The sequence below is a fragment of the Triticum urartu genome, chromosome 7A (genome assembly GCF_056163025.1).
Source record: "Triticum urartu cultivar PI428250 chromosome 7A, HENAU_Tu73, whole genome shotgun sequence".
Classification (NCBI taxonomy): Eukaryota; Viridiplantae; Streptophyta; class Magnoliopsida; order Poales; family Poaceae; genus Triticum; species Triticum urartu.
Genome location: NC_141879.1, coordinates 355,668,532 through 355,681,159, shown reverse-complemented (window position 1 = coordinate 355,681,159; position 12,628 = coordinate 355,668,532). Strand labels below are relative to the sequence as shown.

The 12,628-nt window shown below is 45.5% G+C and overlaps 2 long non-coding RNA genes across 2 annotated transcripts; both read right to left on the bottom strand.

Moving 5' to 3' along the window:
* Positions 1–4,529: 4,529 nt before the first annotated feature.
* Positions 4,530–6,582, bottom strand: LOC147959584 (uncharacterized). Its single transcript, XR_015611991.1, has 3 exons — positions 5,783–6,582; positions 5,671–5,700; positions 4,530–5,299 (listed from the first exon to the last, which is right to left on the bottom strand). It is a non-coding gene; the product is annotated as an uncharacterized LOC147959584 (long non-coding RNA).
* Positions 6,583–7,324: 742 nt separating this feature from the next.
* On the bottom strand, positions 7,325–10,842 carry LOC147959583 (uncharacterized). The gene is made up of 3 exons (XR_015611992.1): positions 10,484–10,842; positions 9,309–9,380; positions 7,325–7,641 (listed from the first exon to the last, which is right to left on the bottom strand). It is a non-coding gene; the product is annotated as an uncharacterized LOC147959583 (long non-coding RNA).
* Positions 10,843–12,628: the final 1,786 nt, after the last annotated feature.

The following is a 12,628-nucleotide window of genomic DNA, read 5'->3' as shown; positions in this document are numbered from 1 at the left end:
TATTTCCTTTGGTCTCCCACTTGCACTATAGTCAGTAATGTAGATTACATTGTAATGAATCTAACACCCATGGAGTCTTGGTGCTGATCATGTTTTGCTTGTGGAAGGGGCTTAGTCAACGGGTCTGCTACTTTTAGATTCGTATGTATCTTGCAAATTTCTATGTTTCCATCATTGACGTGTTCATGAATGGAGTTGAAGCGTCTCTTGATGTGTTTGGTTCTCTTGTGAAACCTGGATTCCTTCGCCAAGGCAATTGCTCCAGTGTTGTCACAAAAGATTTTCATTGGATCTGATGCACTAGGTATTACACCCAGATCGGATATGAACTCCTTCACCTAGACTCCTTCATTTGCTACTTCTGAAGTAGCTATGTACTCCGCTTCACATGTATATCCCTCCACGACGCTCTGGACCAACTGACAGCTCCACCATTCAATATAAATATGTATCTGGTTTGTGACTTAGAGAAATCCGGATTAGTGTCAAAGCTATCATCAACGTAACCATTTACGACGAGCTCTTTGTCACCTCCATAAATGAGAAACATATCATTGGTCCTTTTCAGGTACTTCAGGATGTTCTTGACCGCTGTCCAGTGATCCACTCCTGGATTACTTTGGTACCTCCCTGCCATACTTATGTCAAGGCACACATCAGGTCTGGTACAAAACATAGCATACATGATAGAACCTATGGCTGAGGCATAGGGAATGACTTTCATTTTCTCTCTATCTTATGTAGTGATCGGGCTTTGAGTCTGACTCAACTTCACACCTTGTAACACAGGCAAGAACCCTTTCTTTGACTGGTCCATTTTGAACTTCTTCAAAACTTTGTCAAGGTATGTACATTGTGAAAGTCCTATTAAACCTCTTGATATATCTCTATAGATCTTGATGCCCAATATATATGTAGCTTCACCGAGGTCTTTCATTGAAAAACTTTTATTCAAGTATGCTTTTATGCTTTCCAGAAATTCTGTATCATTTCCAATCAAGAATATGTCATCTACATATAATATCAGAAATGCTACAGATTTCCCAGTCACTTTCTTGTAAATACAGGCTTCTTCAAAAGTATGTGTAAAACCATATGCTTTGATCACCTCATCAAAGCGTATATTCCAACTCCGAGATGCTTGCACCAGTCCATAGATGGATTGCTGGACTTTGCACACTTTGTTAGCACCTTTAGGATCGACAAAACCTTCTGGTTGCATCATATAAAACTCTTATTTAAGAAATCCATTAAGGAATGCAGTTTTGACATCCATTTGTCAAATTACATAATCATAAAATGCGGCAATTGCTAACATGGTTCGGAGGGACTTAAGCATCGCTACGAGTGAGGAAGTCTCATCATAGTCAACCCCTTGAACTAGTCGAAAACCTTTTGCGAGAAGTCGAGCTTTGTAGACAGTAACATTACCATTAGCGTCAATCTTCTTCTTGAAGATCCATTTTTTCTCTATGGCTTGCCGATCATCGGGCAAGTCCACCAAAGTCCACACTTGTTCTCATACATGGATCATATCTCAGATTTCATGGCCTCAAGCTATCCTTTTGAATATGGGCTCATCATAGCTTCTTCATAGTTCGTAGGTTTGCCTTGGTCTAATAACATGATTTCCAGAGCAGGATTACTGTACCACTCTGGTGCGGATCGTGCTCTGGTTGACCTATGAGGTTCGGTAGCAACTTCATCTGAAGTTTCATGATCATTATCATTTGCTTCCTCTCTAGTTGGTGTAGGCATCACGGGAACGACTTTCTCTGATGTTCTACTTTACAATTTGAGAGAAGGTACAATTACCTCATCAAGTTCTACTTTCCTCCCACTCACTTCTTTAAAGAGAAACTCCTTCTCTAGAAAGGTTCCATTCTTCGCAACAAAGATCTTGCCTTCGGATGTGTGGTAGAAGGTGTACCCAATTGTTTCCTTAGGGTATCCTATGAAGACGCACTTCTTAGATTTGTGTTTGAGCTTATCAGGCTGAAGCCTTTTGACATAAGTGTCGCAACCCCAAATTTCAAGAAACGACAGCTTAGGTTTCTTGCCAAAACATAGTTCATACGGTGTCGTCTCAATGGATTTAGATGGTGCCCTATTTAATGTGAATGCAGTTGTCTCTAATGCATAACCCCAAACGATAGTGGTAAATCGGTAAGAGACATCATAGAACGCACCATATCCAACATAAGTATGGTTACGACCTTCGGACACACCATTATGCTGTGGTGTTCCAGGTGGCGTGAGTTGTGAAACTATTCCACATTGTTTTAAATGAAGGCCAAATTGGTAACTCCAATATTCGCCTCCACGATCAGATCGTAGAAACTTTATTTTCTTGTTACGATGATTCTCCACTTCACTCTGAAATTCTCTGAACTTTTCAAATGTTTCAGACTTGTGTTTCATTAAGTAGATATACCCATATCTACTCAAATCATCTGTGCAGGTCAGTAAATAATGATACCTGCCATGTGCCTCAACACTCAGCGGACCACATACATCAGTATGTATTATTTACAATAAGTCATTGGCTCTCCATTGTTTCGGAGAACGGAGTTTTAGTCATCTTGCCCATGAGGCATGGTTCGCGAGTATCAAATGATTCATAATCAAGTGATTCCAAAAGCCCATCTGCATGGAATTTCTTCATGCGGTTTACACCAATATGACCTAAATGGCAGTGCCACAAATATGTTGCACTATCATTATCAATTTTGCATCTTTTGGCATCAATATTATGAATATGTGTACCACTACAATCGAGATTCAAGAAAAATAGACCACTCTTCAAGGGTGCATGACCATAAAAGATATTAGTCATATAAATAGAACAACCATTATTCTCTGATTTAAATGAATAACTGTCTCGCACTAAACAAGATCCAGATATAATGTTCATGCTCAACGCTGGCACCAAATAACAATTATTCATGTCTAAAACTAATCCCCAAGGTAGATGTGGAGGTAGCGCGCCGACGATGATCACATCGACCTTGGAACCATTTCCGACGCGCATCGTCACCTCGTCCTTAGCCAATCTTTGTTTAATCTGTAGCTCCTGTTTCGAGTTAAAAATATGAGCAAACGAACCAGTATCAAATACCCAGGCGCTACTACGAGCATTAGTAAGATACACATCAATAACATGTATATCAAATATACCTTTGTTCACTTCGCCATCCTTCTTATCCGCCAAATACTTGGGGCAGTTCCGCTTCCAATGACCAGCTCCTTTGAAGTAGAAGCACTCAGCTTCCGACTTGGGTCCAACTTTGGGCTTCTTCCCAGGAGTGGCAACTTGCTTCCATCCTTTTTGAAGTTCCCTTTCTTTCCCTTTCCCTTCACTACAAAAAGAAAGACACTTCCGTGATGATACTTGTTTGTCACAGTAGGTCATGTTTTCTGTCATGCATGTACATCCATGACAATTTTATGACAGAATCAAGATAGTCATACCTGTGTTGTCGTAGAAGTGTTCCATGACATTACTAAAATTATCATCACGGAAGTGTCCACTTCCATGACGATAAATCACGGGTCATGGAAGTGCTTTTGTCAAGGGTGACAGACACGTGGCATCCACTGTAAGGGGTCGCCATTAAGCTATCGGGTCCAGTTTTGGATCCGATAACCCGCTAAGAGCCCGGACCAATGAGGATTTTCCACCTGTAAAATTCTCATTGGCCGAAGGAAACACGTGTTGGCTCACCGTTGGGAAAAATTTCATCCATTAATTGGACAGGAAGCGCCTATGATACGTCGACACGTGGCATGACCCAATAGAGGCCCATTTCGATGAAAATGTCAGCCCGTTTGATGTGGTCAAAAGGTAACAGGTCAGCCCACGGAAAGCCTGTTAACGGCCTGTTCGTATATAGCCCATTTATGACCCGCTAACTCACGGCCCGTTACGGCCTATCGGAAGCTTCATCTGGGCCATCCTATATGATTCCATCCCATTGTAACTTCCGATCCATGTATGGCCCATGATGTCTTTCGGCCCATACAAGGCCATTTGTAACTCTTGGCCCATTAACGGCCCATGGTGAATCTAGCCCACAATGAACAATGTGTCGCTTTATACCCATCAACATCCCCTTATTCCATTGGGCCGTTTCCAACCCGTGTTATCTTTCGGCCTTCTCAGGGCCCATTTATTCTTGGGCTCATTTCCAACATTCGGTTACTTACGGCCCGTTACTGGCCTTTTCCGCTTGTGGGCCAAATTCAGCCCGTGGTTACAATTGGCCCATTTGTGGCCCGTTAATCTGTTGGGCCATTTTCATAGTGTCATAAAAAATGGCCGATTAATGACGGCCCATTATTGTCGGCCCATGAATGGACGATTCCAAATCTAGCCCGTATACGGCCCATAATGCGGTCTGTTATCGGCCCATGTTTGGCCTATCGATCATATGACCCATAGGAGGCCCATTGATGCTACGGCCCATGAAGGCCCATTGTTTCTACGGCCCTTAGAATGCCCATTGTTTCTACGGCCCGTAGGAGGCCCATGGTAACTACAGTAAATATGTAGCCCATGGTTATTATGGCCTAGTTTTTAAAAAATAGGTTATTACGGCCACTAGCAAACCGCGGAAAAAGAACTGCACTGACTACAAGCAAACAAATAAACAAGACAGCAAGGAAATAAATAAGCAAGCAACTTACGCTAGGCTATCACGGCTATTACACATATTACATCCACTGGGCATCAAAGTTTGCCACCAGTGCAAATGTAGGGAACAAAGCAGCATATCGTATACTCTGGTTGTCAAAGTTGGCGACCAGTGCAAATAAACGCTGCAGCAAAACAAGTCCAGAACTGAAACCACTTCATAAGAGCTCAAGAAACAATATCCTGGGTACCCATAATGCTGGCAAGATGCTTAGCAATCTTATTAACTATCTCTTGTTTGGCGCTTAAATCCTCCAGCGCTTGTTGTTGCACCAGAAAGTATGCATCTGAATTCTACAGGGACTTCCTCAGTCCTTCAACTTCCTATCACAGCACATCTGATCGATGTCTTTCAACTTGAAGTTGAGACTTAAGAAGACAAACTGATTCAGGCAGCGAGTTCGAAGAGCTTGTGCCAGCAGTAGTGGCCAGTAACTCGAACACTACATCAAGACAAGACTTTTTGGTTCTCTCACTGTCGTCAAGATAGTTTTTATCAGCTTTCTTGGAGACCGACAGGGATGTCTCACTATCTTGAACCTTATCTGCATTACTTCCTTTACCATTGCATAACGGGGTACTGTTCTCCAATATTTTGTCCACATTCTAAAAGAGAAACAAGCAGACACATCACAGGTTTACCATGTTGTATATGAAACTCGTTTTGGTAAATCAGTTCATTAGTAAAGTGGACATGATAACAACATGAAACAAACATATATCTATGTACCATGGTCACTTTATGGTCTATATCATTCTAGTTTTTGTTGCCAAATCAAGATAGAGACACAGTTCAAATAATATTTGTTCAAGACAAAGCAGAATAGATAGAATATAAGTGTTGGAAACTATAGAGCAATAACAACACTTGTCATGTGCATGACATGAGAACATAACTGCTTATTCAATTGAAACTGAAATCAACGTAGAGCAAGTTACAACAGCAAACAAGTTAAAGAAACAGGTTTAAACCATACCTGTTGCACCATTGGAGTTTCAATTCCATGCTTCAAATTTGAAAATAGTTGGTATGAGTAAATACAGTGATGCAAGAGCATAGGAGTATGAACCATAGCTACAGAACCTGACCTGAGAACAATTCATCTTCTCCTTTAAGCGTTGAGTTGGGATTCAGAGTGGTGGTCCTCGTGCTTTGGGCAATGCAGTTCCCTTACTAACTGCTCATGTTTGGGTGCTCTGTGGTGGAGACGGTGCTGTGTCAAGTGGAACTGGGTTACTATCTACTGGGGTTGGGGTTAGAAGGGGTGTAGCTGGTTCTCTGTCCAACTGGGTAGGGGTACAATCTGCGAGAGTCTGGGTTATGTGTGGTGGGGCTGGTTCTTGGGAAAGTACAACCGTGGTTCTATCTGCATCAACTGGTAGCACTATCTTTTTTGAAGACCGTGTTGTTACTCCCTTAGATACTGCCATCACCCTCTCCAATTCAAATGGCTGATAAACAAGAAAAGTAATTGAATGTATGGACATTGTATGATAGACAGGTGCAATGGATAGTGGGGAATAAAAGAGGCCATGAAATAATTCACATTTATGTTGTCTAACCAAATAGGATAGCATGACACGATTTCACATATATGATGGCTAACTAAACATGATAGCATGACACAATTTCACATTATGATGGCTAACTAAAAAAGATGGAAAGACATAGTTCAAAATATGATGACTATGTCAACAGGATGACATGATATAACTATATAATGTGTTTATTAAATAGGTTGGCATGCCATAATTCACATACATGCCGCCTATGGAAACATGATAACATGATATAATTCACGGATAGAATGACATAATTCAAAATATGATGACTGTAAACACTAAACAGGATGAGATGATATAACTATATGATGTCTTTATTAAATGGGTTGGCATGCCATAATTCAGATAGATGCTGTGTATGTAAACATGATGGCATGATATAATTCAAATATATGATTTATATAGTAATCAAGTAAGCAGATGGCAATCCATATATGATGTAAAAAGTAAGCAATGCAAGACAACATGCATGACATGGGTAATATAACCCTGCCAAGTTTGACCATAGACCTCAGGGGGGAAATAGGACTAGTCATCAGTCTCTGAATCCTCTTCTGAGGAGCTCTCTGTAACCAGCAAGATGTATGCTTCAGCATGTAGCATTATCTGCTCTGAATACCTTGTTTTCACTCCAGATACATCCATCACCACTTCAAATGGCTGATGCACAGGAAGAGTAGTTGAATATACAAACGTTGTCGACAAATGGAACACGTAATACAAAAAAATGATAGCATGATATAATTCACATACAAGATGATTGGCTAAACAGCATGGCATTGCATAATTCACATATATAATGCCTTTGCAACAAGATATCATTGCATAATTCACATATATAATGTCTTGCAATAAGATGGAAATGCATAATTCACATATATGGTAATTAGACACTAAACAGGTGGCCTTCACACAAAGCATGTCTAAACTAATCAAATGACATAGCAATGCAAGACACCATACGCACGATGAGCAACATAACCCTGCCAAGTGTGACGCCTCCGATTTGATCGTACACTAATCATACACGCAAATGTGTATGATCAAGATCAAGGACTCACGGGAAGATATCACAACACAACTCTAGACACAAATGAAAATAATACAAGCTTTATATTACAAGCCAGGGGCCTCGAGGGCTCGAATACATAAGCTCAAATACACAAGAGTTAGCGGAAGCAACATTATCTGAGTACAGACATGAGTTAAACAAGTTTTTTGCCTTAAGAAGGCTAGCACAAAAGCAACATCGATCGAAAAGGCAAGGCCTCCTGCCTGGGAGCCTCCTAACTACTCCAAGTCGTCAGTGGTCGTCACGTAGTAGTAGGCACCGTCGGGGTAGCAGTAGTCATCAGTGGTGTCGTCTGGCTCCTGGGATCCGTCATCTGGTCACAACAATCGGGTATGGGGGAAAAGAGGTAGCAAAGCAGCCGTGAGTACTCATCCAAAGTACTCGCAAGACTTACATCAGATCTAAACTAAGTATGCATCTGCATCAAAGGAATGGGTTGTATCTGTGGACTAAACTGCAGAATGCCAGAAGGGAAGGGGAAAGCCTAGCCTATCGAAGACTAGCATCTTCTGGAAACCACCATCTTGCAGCAACAGGAGGGAGTAGAGTAGCATAAAGTAAAGTAGTAGAAGTGTTATCAACCTCGGCCAGAGATCCTTTCTCGACTCCCTGTGAGAAAGCAATCCCAGAGCCATACTATCCAGTTATCACCACAATCCAATTCTCATCACCATCCGTTTCTCATCACAATCCATTTCTCATCACCATCCATTCATTTCTCATCACAAGTATCCAGTTCTAGTTGTATCGATCGGGATACAACTCCAAGTGTCCGTTACCGTAGAACAGGCTATCGATAGATGTTTTCTTCCCTGCAGGGGTGCACCAACTTACCCACCATGCTCGATTAACTCCGGCCGGACACACTTTCCTGGGTCATGCCCAGCCTCGGCCAAACAATACGCCGCAACCCGACCTAGGCTTAGTAGAGAGGTCAGCACGCCAGACTAAACCTATGCCCCCAGGGGTCATGGGCCATCTCCCCAGGAACTCCTGCACGTTGCGAACGCGGCCAGTGAGCAGACCTAGCTACCTCCTTCAACAAGGCAGGAGCTTATGCAGTCCAACCCAGCGCGCGCCACTCAGTTGCTGACGTCTATTAAGCTTCGGCTGATGCATATGACGCAGAACGCCCATACTATGCCCACGTGATGGTTAGTGCTATTAGGCCAAAGGCCCCTCGGATCAAATATCCAAACCGTAGTGGATTAGGAGCACGCGGTAACGAGCAGAGACTCACGATCGATGTGACCCCGTCGCCCCATCTCGAGTACTTGCGGCAAGGGCTAAGAATGCCCGGCCATGCCTCGTAAGTATATCGCGGGCACCTTCCAGGTCAACCCGACTCCACATCACTCGCTATTAATCTCGCGCGGGTACCCCTCAGGGCCTACCTGTCTTTAGTAACATGGTTCAGTTGTAAAGTCATATTAACCATAGTAACTATGTGTCTAAGACCAAGGGGAAAACCAGAGGAATCACCCTCGGTGAATTCCACTCGATGTAATCATCAAGGTGAACATAAGAGGATTCACCCTCGAGGTTCACACTTGAGGGGTTGCACGACAGAGCCGTATCGGAAGTAGTTAAGGAGGAAATCACCCTCGATGACCACGGCCGGATAGCTACACTACAGAGATCTCATCAGGAGTGATGTAAGAGGTTCCACCTTCGGCACTCGATGGTAACTCTGCAGAGTCATACAACTAGGGGGGGTGATGTGCGGTGTCGGGACCTGGACATCGATCCCGTTGATCGGGTCTTCGATGATGAAGCAGGGGCAACAAGGACAAGGTGGGGGTCACTGATGGATCACTAACCAACCTATACTAAGCAGTTTAGGATAAGCAGGTAGTACAACAGCAGATACAAAAGTAGGCTATGCATCAGAATAGGAGCAAACAATTACAGTAGCAAAATCTAATGCAAGCATGAGAGAATGGAATGGGCGATATTGGGATGATCAAAGGGGGGGCTTGCCTGGTTGCTCTGGCAAGGAGGGGTCGTCGTCGACGTAGTCAATCACAGGGGCATCAGTAGCGGTCTCGAGGTCTACCGGAGAAGAAGAGGGGGAAGAAATAGTAAATACATGCAAGCATAAGCATAACAAGACAATAGCCGGTGCTAGAGGTGTCCTAACGCAGCCCTAGGCGATACTGGCGAAGGAGGATAACATGTGGGAAAGTTTTCCCGGTTCCGGACGTCTGTCAGACAGATGAACCGGAGGGGAAAAGTTCAATGTTTGCTATGCTAGAGACATGTGATAGACGAAAGGAGGACGTATTCGGATTTGTCTCGTCGTTCTGAGCAACTTTCATGTAGAAAACATTTTCATCCGAGTTACGGTTTATTTTCTATGATTTTTACAAGTTTAAAAAGGTTTCTAAAATTATTGTTAACTAAAATGTAAATATTGCATCAGCATAACGTCATCAGTCAACAGTGACCATTGACTGGTCAAACAGGGCAGTGGGGCCCGTCTGTCATAGACACATTTTAAGTAAACAGGTTTAATTAGACTAATATGCAATTAGGTTAATTAAACATAATTAATTAGGGTTAATTAACAGGGTTAATTAATTAATTAATTAAATTATTTTTATTTTTATTTATACATATTTTCTTTTGTTTTGTTTTCAGGGCGTGCGCCCGCTCGGTCAGTGGCACATGGCCTTACTGGGCGGGTGTAACGGGCGCCGTGTGCGGGGCGAACCCGCCTGGGCACCCGCCCAACTCAGCCGCGGCTTCAAGCGGCGCGGCGCGCGCAGGCCGGAGGGGGCGAGGCCCGGCGAGGCAGGGGCCAGGAGGGGCGCGATGGTGACCGGGGCGGCCGGCGGAGAGGCGGGTCCGCCGGGCCGTCGCGAGCGAGGCGGGGGAAGAGGGAAGAGCGGCAGCATGGGATGCGCGGGACCGTGTGGCACCGGGAGGCGGTGATGCTGGCGCGACGGAGCGCGGTCAGCGGGGCGGCGGGCGATTGCAGTAGCAGGCGGCGAGCCACGACGCGGTTGGGAAGCACCCTGGCGGGCGTGGCAAGCGACGTTCAGGTAAGCTACGGGGACGGCGGCACTGCGCGAGTTCGAGCAAACCAGAGAGCAGGGCGAGGCCTATGGCAGTAATCAAGGGAAGGGAGAGGGGGAGCAGCAGCGGGAGCTCACATGGGAGGTCGGGACGACTCAGGGAGGTGCAGGGGGCGGCGAGGGTTGAGGAGGCCGGCGGGGAGGAGGACGAGTACGGGGCGACGACCGACGATGGCGCTCGGGTCAGGGGTGACGAGGTCGGGGCGGCGAGCGCTAGGGCGCGTCGTGGAGGAGGCGAGGCGATGAGGCGGCGAGACGGCACCAACGGGGACCAGGCGGCGACGGCGACGGGAAGCACCGGCGGGGTCGGGCGGCGGCAGTGACGGGTCACGCGGTGGTCGAGGCGGAGACGCCGATTCCCCCCGATCCAGATCGGGGAAGGCAGAGGAGGGGTGAGGGGTGCGTGGGGAGAGTGGGGGATCGAGCAGAGGAGTGGGGGGATCATGCGCTAGGGTTACTGGAGTGGGAGGGATAAGGAGGCCCGACTGGGCCTGGTGGGCCGGCCGGTGCGGCGGCCAGCTGGGCCGTTCGATCCAGCGTGGGGGGGGTTGTTTCTTCTTTTTTAAAATTCTATTTCAAAAAGTTTAGGCCAGTTAAGCACTTTGCAAAAAATGTTGGTTCACCACCAATTTTACCAGAAGAATACTTTCCACATGATGAACATTTTAGTTTTCATGTTTGAGCATTTTTGAATTTTGACTTTGATTTGAATTTGAAATTTTGATCTGGTTTCGAACCAAGGCGAGTTTAGCAACAGTAATCATGATGACGTGGCATCATTAGTAAGGAATTACTGTGGCTTAATTATCCGGGCATCACAATTCTCCTCCACTACAAGAAATCTCGTCCCGAGATTTAAGTGCGGAAGTAAAGAGTAACTTCGGGAGAACTGACCCTTATAGGGTTAATTATCTAGTGAAGAAATCAGGGAATGAGGCAGAAGTATCTCTCGAGTTGAAAATTAATAAAACATCAAGAGCAAGGTATGAGGTGCAATAGGAAGTTTCAAGCGAATTGGACAAACGATCGATACCTGAACAGAGTGTGTGAAAGGGGTTCAGAGCATCAGGAAAAGATCATCTCTCGGACGGTGGCTCGTGACAACATACAAAGCCAAGAGCAAATGATTCTTCGGAATCAAGGTTGTACAGGAGAGTCAGGCTTCGATCCTGTGGGACTGTGGGTTATGGGCCCACCATGTGGGTTAAAAGTAATGTCGGTGTCAAAATCGGCGGATCTCGGGTAGGGGGTCCCGAACTGTGCGTCTAGGTCGGATGGTAACAGGAGACAGGGGACACTTTGTTTTACCCAGGTTCGGGCCCTCTCGATGGAGGTAAAACCCTACTCCTGCTTGATTAATATTGAAGATATGGGTAGTACAAGAGTAGATCTACCACGAGATCAAGGAGGCTAAACCCTAGAAGCTAGCCTATGGTATGATTGTGTATGGAGTTGATCCTCTACGGGCTACAACCCTCCGGTTTATATAGACACCGGATAGGGTTAGGGTTACACAGAGTCGGTTACAATGGTAGGATATCTTGAATATCGCATCGCCAAGCTTGCCTTCCACGCCAAGGAAAGTCCCATCCGGACACGGGACGAAGTCTTCAATCTTATATCTTCATAGTCCAGGAGTCCGGCTGAAGGTATAGTCCGGCTACCCGAACACCCCCTAATCCAGGACTCCCTCAGTAGCCCCCGAACCAGGCTTCAATGACGACGAGTCCGGCGCGCAAATTGTTCGGCATTGCAAGGCGGGTTCTTCTCCAAATCTTGTGTACCTGTAGGAATAATGTCCTATTCTTGTAATGCAGCGCTCCTTGGCTTCCATGCCCAATAATGGCCGTCTTCTACGTGTAAAGCAGATGCGAAAAGCCAGGGCGTTTTTACATTTACACCCCTGGCCGCATAAACGAGCCGCCTATTTAACGGGATGGGGATTTAGATCCAAACCACATCTCCTCCTTTCCGCGAGTGATCATCAGAGCGCTTCCAGCAAAGGTCTATTCCAACATGACCAACCGTCGTAGCTCCTCCCCTCGCACCTCCGGTCCCAAACCCGGGGACTGGGAGAGTTGTACCATTCCTACCCCAGGCATGCATGGTCCCGGTCCGAGCCGGTCTCGCCACCTATAATGGCGGAAAACAAGCGGAGAGCACCCCCAATCCTTCTAGGGGAGAGCGGGTGTGCCTCGTCCCCTATCTATTAAGGGGACTGGG